The sequence below is a fragment of the Macaca fascicularis genome, chromosome 19, assembly GCF_037993035.2.
Source record: "Macaca fascicularis isolate 582-1 chromosome 19, T2T-MFA8v1.1".
Classification (NCBI taxonomy): Eukaryota; Metazoa; Chordata; class Mammalia; order Primates; family Cercopithecidae; genus Macaca; species Macaca fascicularis.
In genome coordinates this window covers 24958170-24973302 of record NC_088393.1, presented here as the reverse complement: position 1 = coordinate 24973302, position 15133 = coordinate 24958170, and the positions used below count along the sequence as shown (strand labels likewise).

The 15133-nt window shown below is 38.8% G+C and overlaps 2 long non-coding RNA genes across 2 annotated transcripts; one reads left to right on the top strand and one right to left on the bottom strand.

The window, feature by feature from the left end:
* The first annotated feature begins 1364 nt into the window (after nt 1-1364).
* LOC141409168 (uncharacterized) lies at nt 1365-10911 on the top strand. The gene is made up of 2 exons (XR_012428108.1): nt 1365-1473; nt 8909-10911. It is a non-coding gene; the product is annotated as an uncharacterized lncRNA (long non-coding RNA).
* On the bottom strand, nt 6604-8339 carry LOC135968552 (uncharacterized). The gene is made up of 2 exons (XR_010583428.2): nt 7475-8339; nt 6604-6976 (listed from the first exon to the last, which is right to left on the bottom strand). It is a non-coding gene; the product is annotated as an uncharacterized lncRNA (long non-coding RNA).
* Nucleotides 10912-15133: the final 4222 nt, after the last annotated feature.

Below are 15133 nucleotides of genomic sequence, written 5' to 3'. Positions count from 1 at the left end.
GAAGGAGCCATGGAGCTGACCCCTGGGGTGTGAGGTCTTTTTCAGGTGGAAGAGGGCAGGACCTAATTGGAGGTGGAGACAACTGTGTGTGCGCACACCTTGCGGTGAAGGGGACGCAGCCTGTCTACCTGGTGTATAAATACATAAACATACAGATTGAAAATATTTACAATACTAGATCTCTCTGATGTGAGAACCTCCAAACCTGTGTCTTCCTGGGGGAGTGGGTGTTGGGACTCCTGGCGCAGAACTCGCAGCTTAGCTACATGTGTGTCCCAGACTTGCTTAGTCAATGCAGCAGTGAACCTGCTACTTCTGGGGTACAGTCTCCTGCATTTCATGGGTCAGGTAGACAGGCATACAAGAAAGCAAGCTACAGAATTTAAGCTACCAAATAAATTAGATTACACATAAATTTCTGATATTGAAATTGTCAGAAATGTTCAAGTCAATACAGTGGGAAAATATAAAACCAAAATAATGTTGAAAGAGCAAAAAAACTTTAAAGTTGAAGAGCATATATAAAAAGAGCCGATGATAAATTGAATGCTGAAAAATAAAGTATAGAATCTGAATATACATCCTATGGGTTAGCCATCAACTTTTTAAGAGCTTCTGAGAAAAATAGTGCACTGGGAGATTAAGCAGAACAAATCTATAGTGAAAAAGGTAAAAGTCTTTTAATTCAGACATGCATAGTGTTTAAAAAGAGATTAATAAATATAAATATTGATGCAGAAATAAACTAGTACTGCATACTAAAAAAGAGAAGGGAAAACTACAGAAAGATATATATCTGAAAAATAGAATTCACATCATAAATATTATTTACTATATGGTCAAAATGGTCACAAATGACATCTTTTTTTATTCCATTCAATGTTTTCTTGATTTGTTATATTTTTTAATTTTTTTAATTTTTAGTTTACAAGATGTTAAACACTCAAAATGTTTTCTTGACTAATTCTATCATAAATTTTTTAAAAATACAATCACATTATATTGTACACCAAATTATACGTGTATATATAAATACACACACACACACACACACACACACACACACACAGCACCAGCACATACAAAATTACCCGTGTAGAACGCCTATTATCTTATCTACACTACTATTGCAGGGGCCTTTGAAAACAGTATGCTGAGAATAGATAGGGCTCAAGGACAGTATCTCCAATTGAACTTTTAATGAACTCCCGTAGGTGCCAAGAAGGCGGGCAGATAAGGAAGAGCATAGAAACAAAGAACTGAGTAGAAGGTTACATCTGGGAAAAGAAAGTTTGTTTTGCATTGCATTCTTTCTGCTGACGTGGGGTTTATGGAGTATAAATAAAGTGAGGTGGAGGCTCTGAGTGCGGCCGCCATGTTCTCTGTGTGTCTTTGTCTTTTGTGTGTTCTTTCATTCTCCACCACCCCCGGCACGGACCCCAACAAGTGGCACAGCGAGCAGGGTCAGCACGGGTGAGTAGGGGAGAACAAGAAGGGGAACCCCCTAGGAGCGGGTAAGGCTCGGATATTGTTAAGGGGAACCTTCTTAAGCTTTCATTATGGGAATTCCATCTCTCTGGCCTCAGAATATTTATGGCTGTTTCAAGGACTGTTGCTGTCTATGGGAGTAGAAGTGAAAGAAAAAGACTTTGAAGCGATTGTTTGCCCATGTTGAACAACATTGTTACTGGTTTCAGTATCAGACTAAAGTGCAGCTGAATCGGAAAAAATGGTTACAGGTAGTAAAAGCTCTGCTTAGAGCTCTCCAGTTAGGGGATATTATGCCTCTAAAATTGTGGACCTTGTGTAATTCTATCACTCAGACATTAGAGTTACTTGAGACTGATCCGGAGTGTGGTAATGTAGCCACAGGAGGAAAGGTATCTGAGGATTTGGAAAAATAAAATAAAATAAAATAAATCTGAAATGGAGCCCATTTGTGCCAGGGTAGCAAAAGAGGGAGAAGAGAAAAAGCCAGCTCTTCCTTCTTCTAAGGGAAATTCTGACATGCAGTGTATTATGGAAACGCTTCAACAAATATTACAGATACATTCTTCTAATTAACCTTTGTGAGCTTTCCCTGTTTCTTTTCCTTCTGCCCTGTTAAAAGAGGATTTTCCAGTGCCTCCAACCCCCCGGCTTCCTTATCTTTTTTTTTTAATTTATTTATTATTATTATACTTTAAGTTGTAGGGTACATGTGCATAACGTGCAGGTTTGTTACATATGTATACTTGTGCCATGTTGCTGTGCTGCACCCATCAACTCGTCATTTACATCAGGTATAACTCCCAATGCAATCCCTCCCCCCTTCCCCCTCCCCATGATAGGCCCCGGTGTGTGATGTTCCCCTTCCTGAGTCCAAGTGATCTCATTGTTCAGTTCCCACCTATGAGTGAGAACATGCGGTGTTTGGTTTTCTGTTCTTGTGATAGTTTGCTAAGAATGATGGTTTCCAGCTGCATCCATGTCCCTACAAAGGACACAAACTCATCCTTTTTGATGGCTGCATAGTATTCCATGGTGTATATGTGCCACATTTTCTTAATCCAATCTGTCACTGATGGACATTTGGGTTGATTCCAAGTCTTTGCTATTGTGAATAGTGCTGCAATAAACATACGTGTGCATGTGTCTTTATAGCAGCATAATTTATAATCCTTTGGGTATATACCCAGTAATGGGATGGCTGGGTCATATGGTACATCTAGTTCTAGATCCTTGAGGAATCGCCATACTGTTTTCCATAATGGTTGAACTAGTTTACAATCCCACCAACAGTGTAAAAGTGTTCCTATTTCTCCACATCCTCTCCAGCACCTGTTGTTTCCTGACTTTTTACTGATCGCCATTCTAACTGGTGTGAGATGGTATCTCATTGTGGTTTTGATTTGCATTTCTCTGATGGCCAGTGATGATTCATCCACCATGATCAAGTGGGCTTCATCCCTGGGATGCAAGGCTGGTTCAACATTCGCAAATCAATAAACATAATCCAGCATATAAACAGAACCAAAGACAAGAACCACATGATTATCTCGATAGATGCAGAAAAGGCTTTTGACAAAATTCAACAGCCCTTCATGCTAAAAACGCTCAATAAATTCGGTATTGATGGAACGTACCTCAAAATAATAAGAGCTATTTATGACAAACCCACAGCCAATATCATACTGAATGGGTAAAAACTGGAAAAATTCCCTCTGAAAACTGGCACAAGACAGGGATGCCCTCTCTCACCACTCCTATTCAACATAGTGTTGGAAGTTCTGGCTAGGGCAATTAGGCAAGAGAAAGAAATCAAGGGTATTCAGTTAGGAAAAGAAGAAGTCAAATTGTCCCTGTTTGCAGATGACATGATTGTATATTTAGAAAACCCCATTGTCTCAGCCCAAAATCTCCTTAAGCTGATAAGCAACTTCAGCAAAGTCTCAGGATACAAAATTAATGTGCAAAAATCACAAGCATTCTTACACACCAGTAACAGACAAACAGAGAGCCAAATCAGGAATGAACTTCCATTCACAATTGCTTCAAAGAGAATAAAATACCTAGGAATCCAACTTACAAGAGATGTAAAGGACCTCTTCAAGGAGAACTACAAACCACTGCTCAGTGAAATAAAAGAGGACACAAACAAATGGAAGAACATACCATGCTCAGGGATAGGAAGAATCAATATCGTGAAAATGGCCATACTGCCCAAGGTTATTTATAGATTCAATGCCATTCCCATCAAGCTACCAATGAGTTTCTTCACAGAATTGGAAAAAACTGCTTTAAAGTTCACATGGAACCAAAAAAGAGCCCGCATCTCCAAGACAATCCTAAGTCAAAAGAACAAAGCTGGAGGCATCATGCTACCCGACTTCAAACTATACTACAAGGGTACAGTAACCAAAGCAGCATGGTACTGGTACCAAGACAGAGATATAGACCAATGGAACAGAACAGAGTCCTCAGAAATAATACCACACATCTACAGCCATCTGATCTTTGACAAACCTGAGAGAAACAAGAAATGGGGAAAGGATTCCCTATTTAATAAATGGTGCTGGGAAAATTGGCTAGCCATAAGTAGAAAGCTGAAACTGGATCCTTTCCTTACTCCTTATACGAAAATTAATTCAAGATGGCTTCCTTATCTTTACCTTTGTTTGGCAAAGTTTTCTCAGTGCCTTGCCCGCCATTGGGGGAGGGAGAAAAGGAAAAGATAAAAAAAAAATTGAGGAGCTGGATCTGTTTCCAATTATTTGTGCTTCTTTTGCTCCTAATGCTCAGTTTTCAAATGGTGGCAATAATGTCCAATTTAATGCCTTACAAATTAAATTTTTAAAAGAAATGAAAGCTGCCATTTCTAACTATGAACGCCTATCCTTGGTCTTCTTGATATTTTTTCATCAGAAAATTTGATAATTCCTATAGACTGGAAGACTTTGGGGAAGGCTTTTCTTGATCGTTCTCAGTGGTTACAATTGCACAGCTGGTAAATGAACAAGGTGCATGTACAGGCTAGAAAAAATGTTATGTGTGATCCCCCAGGACCCACTGAGGAACAACTCACAGGCACGGGCCAATATGCTACTCTTAATGCTCAGGCTGGTCTAGATGATGTTGCCTTTACTCAAATCAAGACTTTGTTTTTAACGGCCTAAAATAAGGTAGAGATAACAGGAAAATCTTCCCTTTCCTCTGTGAAGATTTTACAGGGCACAAATGAACAATATTCAGATTTCGTAGCCCGTCTTCAGGATGCTGTCTTGAAAATTGTGGGTGCTAACCTTGCTTCAAAAATTTTGTTACAAACATTGTCTTTTAAAAATGCTTATGCTGACTGTCAAAAATTGTTAAAATCGTTAAAGGCCAATGGGGCCAATTTAGATAAATATATTAAAACTTGTGTTAGTGTTGGAGGGGCTATTTATAATGCTCAATTATTTGCTGGAGCTTTGTCTAAAGCCTTAAAAGGAAATAACAAACAAGGTGTTTGCTTTCAGTGTGGTAAACCTAGACATTTCAAAAAAGAATGTCATAAAAATTGAACACTTTTATCCCTCAAGGCAGAAAGCTGCCTTCAGAGGTGTACAAATGTTGTGGTAAAGGTCGACATTGGACAAATAAATGTCGTTTCAAAATTGATAAAAGTGGAAATTTACTGTCTCCTCTCCTGGGAAATGGGAGCCGGGGCCCACAGGCTTGGGGCCCCAACAATTTATGTCACCAGGTCTGAAAGTGTAGTTGGTTTATCAGTCTTTACAAATGAGAAATATAAGAAAGGAAAAGAATGCACAAACTAACTAGGTTTCTTGTAATAAATCACTAAACTAGTCAAAGGACCAAAAAATACAAGATCAGCATGACTCTGAAGGATGTGAGATTATGGTTCTGCACTTGTTACATTAAAGAGCTAAAATAAATAGACGTAATATTAACAGTAATAACAGTAATAATAGCCATAGTATACTGAGTACTTACTATGTGTCCACTACTTTGAAAAAAATCTTCACTTGCATTTAGTTCTTCCAACATCCCTTTAAGACTGACAAATTTTATAATTATTACCATTTTGTAGACAGGAAAACAGAGTTAAGACAGTTTTATAAATGTATCCAAGGTCATATAGCTATTATATTTTGAAAATATGACTTTCTGTCCCCAGAGTTTACATGCTTAACCCTTTCCTCTAGACTGCTCTATAAAGTACAAAAATGGTAGTCACCCTCCTTGGAATAATCGGAGGAAAGAAAAATCAATAACTAAGTAAAAGTTGTATCTCAGCACCAGATCCAATCCCAATTTCAAGTATCCATTTAGCCTTGGATAGCATCACTGTGTTTTGAAAACCAAAATCCATTGAGTATTTTGTGGTCCACCATATTTTACAAAGCAGATACTCTATTGAATAGTAAGCTACGAACTGAATTTCTGTATCTGTAATCACCTTATTTGTTTACAAATATTTGTTATTGACTGAATCTGCGTACAATACCCAGTGAGCAATGGCCTACAACATCAAGGAATAAATTCAAGTCCTCCTTAAGGATCCCACACCTTACCCCAGTTTCTCAGCCTTATGCGGCAACTAAGCAGAGCGCCGCTGCTGATTTAGCTATTACTCAGCCTTATACTTTGTCTCCTAATAGAGGAGTATATAAATTAGCTATTCGAGTGTGTGGCCCTTTGCCAAAAGGACATGATGTTACTAATAAAATTCTTATTATGGTACAAGTCTCACAATTTATATGCCTAGAGGCAGGGGAACGTATTCTCAATAGGGAGGGTTTGGTAGCACAGAAAAAACTGTTTTTTGGGAAACTTTAGTTTCTAATCAAAAGCCCTTATGTCCATTGCATATTAATGGAATAGTTTTTAAAGGGTTAATTGATATGGGGGTGAATATGTCTATTATTTGTTTAAATTAGTGGCCTATACAATGGGAAAAAAGACAAGTTTCAATTATACTCACTGGCTTGGGTGCTGCTTCTGTGGTTTATCAAGACGTAGAACCTTTAACCTGTGTCGGTCCTAAAGGTCAACAAGGTCAAGTGTTTTTTTTTTATTTTTATATTGTTCCTATCAATATTAATTTTGGGGAACAAGATCTTTCACAACAATTTGCTGCTTTTTTAAACATTCCTTATATTTCCTCAGCTGCCAAAAATATGATGTTCAAAATGGGCTACAATCCTTTAAACTCATAGCCACCACTCCTATTTAGGTGAAACAGTGACCATTATTTAAAGAAATACTTAGGACTCTAAAAGAGTAAGTCAAAAATCAAATGGCCGAGAGGAATATAAAGCCACGTATTTCTGCATGGAATTCCCGTCTTTGTCTTGTCTTAAAACTATAAATGTTTACATTAAACCTAGGGAAAGTTTACAGCCTGGTCTTCCTAATCCTGCCCTTATCCCACAAAGTTAAAAATTAATGGTCATAGATCTCAAAAATTGTTTTTTCTCTATTCAGTTACAACCTCAAGATTGTAAAAATTTGCCTTTATTATTCCTAAATATAATAATGGACAACCCATTCAAAAATATCAGCAGAAGCTTCTTCCTCAGGGTATACTTAATAGCCCTACTATATGTCAAAAATTCATACATAGGACTTTAAATCCTGTAAAAAAATCAGTTTCCAACTGTGTTAATTTATCATTGTATGGATCTTCTCTGTCCCTGTTTTTAATAATTCTCAGCCACTTTCTCAATATCAATGGAAAGTTTTACCTCAAGGTATGTTAAGCAGCCCTACCTTGTGTCAAGAACTTGTCCTTTTGCATCATTACAAACTCAGCTTTCTTTCTATTCACTTAATATTGCCCCAGAAAAAATTCAACTGGATTTTCCTATTCAATATTTAGGTTATACCTTAGGAGCACAAAATATTTGACCCCAGAAAATTCAAAGTCGATGTGATCATTTCAAAATATTAAATGACTTTCAAACGATGCATCTTGTTTTAGGAATATAACATCTTTTTTCTATTCTAGAAGGAGACAGTCACTTGGACAACTCATGCCATTTAACTCCTTTGGCTTTACAGGAACTCCAGCTTGTAGAAGAGCAACTTCAAAAGGCCCATTTACATTATCTCCTTCCCGATGTTCCCCTTTCCCTTTGTTTATTTCATACTTTACATTCTCTTACAGGAATGATTCATCAGACCAATCGGCCGTTAGAATGGATCTTTTTGTCCAATAAAACATCTAAACGCTTGGCTACTTATATCGATCGTTTAGCTGAACTGATCATCAAAGGACGGCATCACTGTTGACAACTTTGGGGAGGAGATCCTTCCTTAATTATCTCTCAATTCACTCATAGTCAGATCACTTATCTTCTTGCAACTTCTGATTCTTGGCAAGAAGCTTCATCAATCTTGAGTTACAGTTTATCCTTATCCCTCGGTGCAACAGGGAGAATTGTTTGCTATTCTCATGGTCTTACTTGATTTCCCTACTACTGGTTGTAACATTGTTAGTGATTCTCAATACGCCGTTTATGTTACTTCTTATATTTCTCAGGCCACTTTACCTCTTTGTGCTACTTCTTCTCTTCAGAAATTCTTTTCTTTGTTATCCTTTACTTTGAGCCAGCGTCGAGCTCCTTTATTCATCACTCATCTTCGTTCTCATTCTCAACTTTCTGGACCATTAGTTCATGGTAATACTCAGATTGATTTGCTTTTAATCGGCCACCTACATGCTGCAGAACAAAAATATACTCTACATCACACTAATAGTTCTGGCCTTCAATGACGGTTTCATTTAACTCATAAACAAGCTCGTTCTCTTATTCGAGCTTGTCCTTCCTGTGCTCCTTTGAGCATTCCATCCTTCCATCCTGGGGTTAGTCCATGAGATGTCCCTTCTTTTGGACGATTAAAATGTTCATCATACCATTGATACCTTTTCTCATTTCTGTTATTACTCATCTCTTAGTTTGTTTCGCCATGATGGGAATTCCTCTTATACTTAAAACTGATAATGCTCCTGCTTATGTCTCTCATAAATTACAAGTTTTCTTACAGCAATACAATATTCAACATATCACCGGTATCCCGGGCAAAGGTCAAGGTCAAGCCATCAATAAGCGCACAAATTTAACCTTAAAAACTCAACTGCTAAAACAAAAAGGGGGAAATGAGCCCCCCCAAAAAACAGATTTTTTTGAAGGTTAACCTTTCTACCTTAATTTTTTTTATTTTGAAGGTTCTTTTTACCTTAATTATTTTTTGAATCCATGGAGACAATTGGAAGACTCCGCTGTCGTAACCCATCTTTCCTCACCTCCCTCGGTGATGGTCCCCACTGACAATTTAAAGATTTGGTATCCTAATGAAGAAGGTAAGTATGTTCAAGGGCAAGTTCTAAAACAGGGACGGGGCTATGCTCTTGTCCTTACAGGGAGCAGACCTGAGTGGTTTCCTACAAGATGATTGAAACCCTGTTGAAAAGAAAACTGGATTCAGCATGCATTTCTTCCTTTGTTGGATGTGCCTCGGTGGGGGACTTATTTCCTTTAGTAAGGCTTTGTATGAATATTGCACTTATATTCCCTTTCCACCCTTGTATCAGGGAGTCGCCTGGGGAGAGGCGGAAATTAAGGTTTTCACCAATGACACTACTTGGATGCCGTCCCCCTATATAGACAAGGACAATATAGAATGGGAAACGGGAATTATAAACAACACATACCAATTTGGAGTGGAAGAACTTCCAATATGCATGGGAAATAGTTCTCATTGTCTCCGAAAATCGCATGAAGCCTGGGTTGTTCACTATAATCATAGTCATGTGGCTGCTAATACTGTTATTATAATCATACTGTATATAGTAATGAAACTATTCCTAGTTCTTTACCTTTTTGTCCTATTCCAGAGGTTTCTCCTAATATTGAGGTGCTGGAGTGGCAACAATGTTGGGGAAATAAACCCCGGATTTTATTAGAATACAATGGGATGCAAATAACTGATTGAAGTGTGCACGGTGATTTTCAAACAAAATTTAGTCACATACCTTTGAAATGGCACCGGGTAAATAAAAGTATTTCTGCTAACAATAATGAAACCTTGGTATGGCGTTAAGGAGGCCTAAGTACAGAGTCATCTTTGGAAGTTGTTAGCTGCAGGCGATGCCATTAGCATTTTTGTGGGGAATATGCCCCTTAATCTTTCTAACCCGAATAACTCCTTTCATATTCAGTTATATCAAAATACCTCCTGATATATTGTTGCTTGTGTCTGTAAGCCCTACCTATTATTAGCAGGGAATTTGACATGGGATAATGATATGAGGATTGTTAATTGTACAGATACGTGTACATTTTTGTCTTGCCTCAATCATTCATGGTGGCACAACTTTACTGAGGATATTTATATCCTCAGGGCTCGTAAGGAAATTTGGCTACCTGTTAACCTTACGCGACCATGGGGGGCATCACTTCTTGAGACTTATATTTGGACTTCTCTCCAGCAAACCCTCCATGCCCTTGGACTTATAATTGCCTCGGTGATGAGCCTTGTCGCCATCGTCTCCACTGCAGCCATAGCAGGGCTTGCTCTTCATCAAAGCCTACAAAATGCTGAATTTGTGCAGCAATGTCACGAACAATCTCACTGGTTATGGCTTCAACAACGAAACATTGATTCTCAACTTGCTGAAAGATTGGACAACATGGAACAAGCCTTGACATGGCTTGGAGATCAGCTCACTGTCCTCGGTACTCGGATAACATTACAATGTGATTGGAACTCCACTCAATTTTGTGTAACGCCTGTGCTTTTTAACATCTCTCAAAATTGGACCGTAATCCGAAAATTATTAATAGGCCATAAAAATATTAGTTTGGACATCCAAGAGCTCACTCAGAACATTTCTGAAGCATTTCGACAACAATTACATGTGTTGTCTGGAACTGTAACACTTCAGGAGCTGGGTCAGCGCCTTGCTGCCTTTAACCCATGGACCCAGATGAAGACATGGATTTCTACAATCTCTGGAAGTATATTGCTTTGGGCACTTGGATTGGGTCTACTTCTTTTGGTGATTTGATGCTCCCTCCGTCGCCTCCAAAAACAAAAGAAAACACAAGAACAAATATGGGCTACCTTTTTAGGATTGAGGCAAAACAAAAAAAAGGGGGGGGAAATGCAGGGGCCTTTGAAAACAGTATGCTGAGAATAGATAGGGCTCAAGGACAGTATCTCCAATTGAACTTTTAATGAACTCCCGTAGGCGCCAAGAAGGCGGGCAGATAAGGAAGAGCATAGAAACAAAGAACTGAGTAGAAGGTTACATCTGGGAAAAGAAAGTTTGTTTTGCATTGCATTCTTTCTGCTGACGTGGGGTTTATGGAGTATAAATAAAGTGAGGCGGAGGCTCTGAGCGCAGCCACCATGTTCTCTGTGTGTCTTTGTCTTTTGTGTGTTCTTTCATTCTCCACCACCCCCGGCACAGACCCCAACAACTATAGTACTGGGGCTCACTGTTTAGAAAACACTTTTTGTAGTTCTAGATTCTCTTGCCTAATATTTATCAACCAGAAGAATGATAGCCACATAAAAATATCTTATGAGTGTTTGTATATCTGAACTAAAGTAAATTTTATTTTAAACAAGAAAGTCACTAAATGGAAAAAAAATTAAAAAAAAAAAAAAAAAAACAGACTCCCTCACTCACATCACAGCACTCAGATTGTTTCCCTTCTTGGTTTCTCTTTTACATTTGAGGACCCTTGTAATTACATTAGGCCAAATATTCTTATTTTCGAGTCAGCTGATCATCCACCTTTATTTCACCTGCAGTCTTAATTCTGCTTTGTCACATACCATGATACATCCCTAGACCCTATGGGTGAGACATAGGCATTATGGCATTATTTCCCTTACCACCAGGCCATTTAGTTACATCTCCTTAAAATAATTCTGGCTCTTTTCAAGTTTTCTTTCTATCACTGAGAAGTATGTAAACTTTTTTTTTTTTTTTCCATCTCAGGAGGAAATTGCAAAATCCAGCTCTCAGTGTTACAGGACACAGACTACCTTTCTCTACTTTATGACATCAATGAATTTGCATTAAAATAATTTCATGGCAGTCCTTTTCTTGAGTCTTTATACAAGAATACTTTCTCATGCCTTGGGAAAATACTAAATTCTCTAATGGTGAAGATAATTCTCCATATCTTAAGCAAGATATCTCTATATCAAAACCCTTTAGAGACAGACAATTTCACTGAATAATTTTGCAGTTACTCTCTCTTGTTATTGTCCTAGATACATGCAAGTAAGTGCATTATATTAGGAAACTGATTCACATACAGTAAATACATATATATGTGTGTATATGCATATATTATATATTTTAATATATATACTTTGTATAAGTCATATCCCATAAAGAAATAATGAAAATAGATAAAATAGCATAGGTAAGAATTCTAACTTTTTTTTTCTCTCCCCATGGGGTAAGCAGATCATACACTCTAATTCATGCCACACATTCTCTAAATGTTTACCACATACTGCAAAAGAGTGTGTTTTGCGAATTATCAAACATGTTCTTTAATGAGGTTTTGAGGGCATTTATGCTAAGTCTTGAGGAAAGAAAAGTGGTTTCCATAAACTAGAATTGAATAGTAAAATATAAGGGGACTCAGGGGATCATGGCCGACAGGAGGCAGGACTAGATTGCAGCTCTGGACAGAGCAGCATGCGAAAGCTTGCATTGTAAATTTTAGCTCCAGGTCAATGGTAAGAACAAACCATCAATACCAAGAGGACCCACAGAGCCTCTGAAGGGGTGGACTGTACCTGCAGGGTTACAGGAACCAGCAGAAAGGTCCTGGGAGCTCGCTGGGTCTCCAAGAAACCCATTCCTGCTTGGCACCATAGGAGTCCGTCAGCATGGTGATCAGAGGAGCAGTGGGTAAAACTTCACAGGGAGAAGGAATTCTCTAGCTAAACTTTGTAACATTTTGAACCAGGCAAGAAGCCTCCTGGCCAGAACTCAGGGGAGAATGCGAATCAGGCGTGCAGACTCCACAAGCAGGGGAAGAACTAAAGCCCCTTTCTTTTGCAGCTTGGAGGCAGATAGCCTCAGGCAAATTTTCAAGCCTGTCTCACCCTCAACCTGGAAACAGACTTAGGGGTGTTGGGGGTGGGGGCAGTGGGAGTGAGACCAGCCCTTCAGTTTTTGTGGGAGCTGGGTGAGGCCCTTGACTGCTGGCTTTCCCCCACTTCGCTGACAACCTGCATGACTCAGCAGAGGAGGCCATAATCCTCCTAGGTACACAACTCCAGTGACCTGGGCATCTCACCACAGCGGCTGCAGCAAGACCAGCCCAAAGAGAGTCTGAGCTCAGACATGCTTTGCCCTGCCCCAACCTGATGGTCCTTCCTTATGCAGCCTGGTAATGGAAGACAAAGGACATATAATCTTGGGAGTTCTAGGGCCCCACCCACCACTGTCTGTCTCCACACTACTACAGCTAATGCTTTCTGGAAAGGACCACCTCCTGGCAGAAGGCCAACCAGCACAAATAAAGAGCATTAAACCACCAAAGCTAAGGATCCTCACAGAGTCCATTATACCCTCTGCCACCTCCACTGGAGCAGGCACTGGTATCCATGGCTGAGAGACTCATTGATGGTTCACGTCACAGGAATCTGTGCAGACAACCTCCAGTAACAGCCCAAAGCTGGGTAAACTCACTGGGTGGCTAAACCCTGAAGATAGACAACAATCACTGCAGTTTGTCTCACAGGAAGCCACACCCATAGGAATAGGGAACACCTCGTGGGACAAAATAATCTGAACAACAGTCTTTAGCTCTAGACCTTCCTTCTGACAGAGTCTACCCAAATTAGAAGGAACCAGAACACCAACCCTGGTAATATGATCCAACAAGGCTCTTCAACACCCCCCAAAAAATCTCACTACTTCACCACCAATGGATCCAAACCAAGAAGAAATCCCTGTTTTATCTGAAAAAGAATTCAGGTTAGTTATTAAGCTAATCAGGACAGGGCCAGAAAAAGGCAAAGCACAACACGAGGAAATAAAAATAAATAAATAAATAAATAAAAGAAGTGAAGGGGCTCACGCCTGTAATCCCAGCACTTTGGGAGACCAAGACGGGAGGATCACGAGGTCAGGAGATCGAGACCATCCTGGCTAACATGGTGAAACCCCGTCTCTACTGAAAATACAAAAAAAAAAAAAAAAAAAAAAGAAGAAGAAGAAGAAGTGAAGGGAGAAATATTCAGGGAAACAGCTTAAAGAAAAAAATCAAAAATTCAGAAAACTTTGGACACAGTTTTAGAAATGTGAAATGCTCTGGAAAGTCTCAGCAATACAATTGAACAAGTAGAAGAAAGAAATTCAAAGCTCAAAGACAAGGTGTTCAAATTAACCCAAACCAATGAAGACAAAGAAAAAAGAATAAGAACATATGAATAAAACCTCCAAGAAGTCTGGGATTATGCTAAATGACAAAACCTAAGAATAATTCGCATACCTGAGGAAGAAGTGAATTCTAAAAGCCTGGAAAACATATTTGGGGGAATGATCAAGGAAAACTTCCCTGGCCTTGAGAAAGACCTAGACATTCAAATACAAGAAGCACAAAGAACACCTGGGAAATTCATCACAAAAAGATCTTAGCCTAGGCACATTGTCATCAGGTTATCCAAAGTTAAGATGAAGGAAAGAATCTTAAGAGTTGTGAGACAGAAGCACTAGGTAACCTATAATGGAAAACCTATCAGATTAACATCAGATTTTTCAGCAGAAACCCCATAAGCTAGAAGGGATTGGGGCCCTATCTTCAGCCTCCTCAAACAAAACAGTTATCAGCCAAGAATTTGTATCCAATGAAACTAAGCATCATATATGAAGGAAAAATACAATTACTTTCAGACAAACAAATGCTGACATAATTTGCCATTACCAAACTAGCACTACAAGAACTGCTAAAAGGAGCTCTAAATCTTGAAACAAATCCTGGAAAAACATCAAAACAGCAACTTTTTAAAGCATAAATCACACAAGGCCTATAAAACAAAAATCCAAGTTAAAAAGTTAAACAAAAAACAAAAGCAAAGTGCACAGGCAACAAAGAGCATGAGGAAAGCAATGGTACCTCACATTTTAATACTAGCATTGAATGTAAATGGCCTAAATGCTCCACTTAAAAGATACAGAACCACAGAATGGATGAGATCTCACCAACCAACTATCTGCTGCTTTCAGGAGACTCACCTAACACATAAAGACTCACATAAATTTAAGAAAAGTGGTGGAAAAAGGCATTTCATGCAAATAGACACCACAAGCGAGCAGTGGTAGCTGTCCTCATATGAGACAAAACAAAGTTTAAAGCAACAGTGGTTAAAAGAGACAAAGAGAGACAGTATATAATGGTAAAAGGCCTTGTCCAACAGGAAAATATGACAATCCTAAACATATATATACCTAACACTGGAGCTCCCAAATTTATAAAACAATTACTAATCGACATAAGAAATGAGATAACAACACAATAATAGCAGGGGACTTCAATACTCCACTGACAGCACAGCACTAAACAGGTCAACAAGACTGAAAGTCAACAAAGAAAGAGCAGATTTAAAC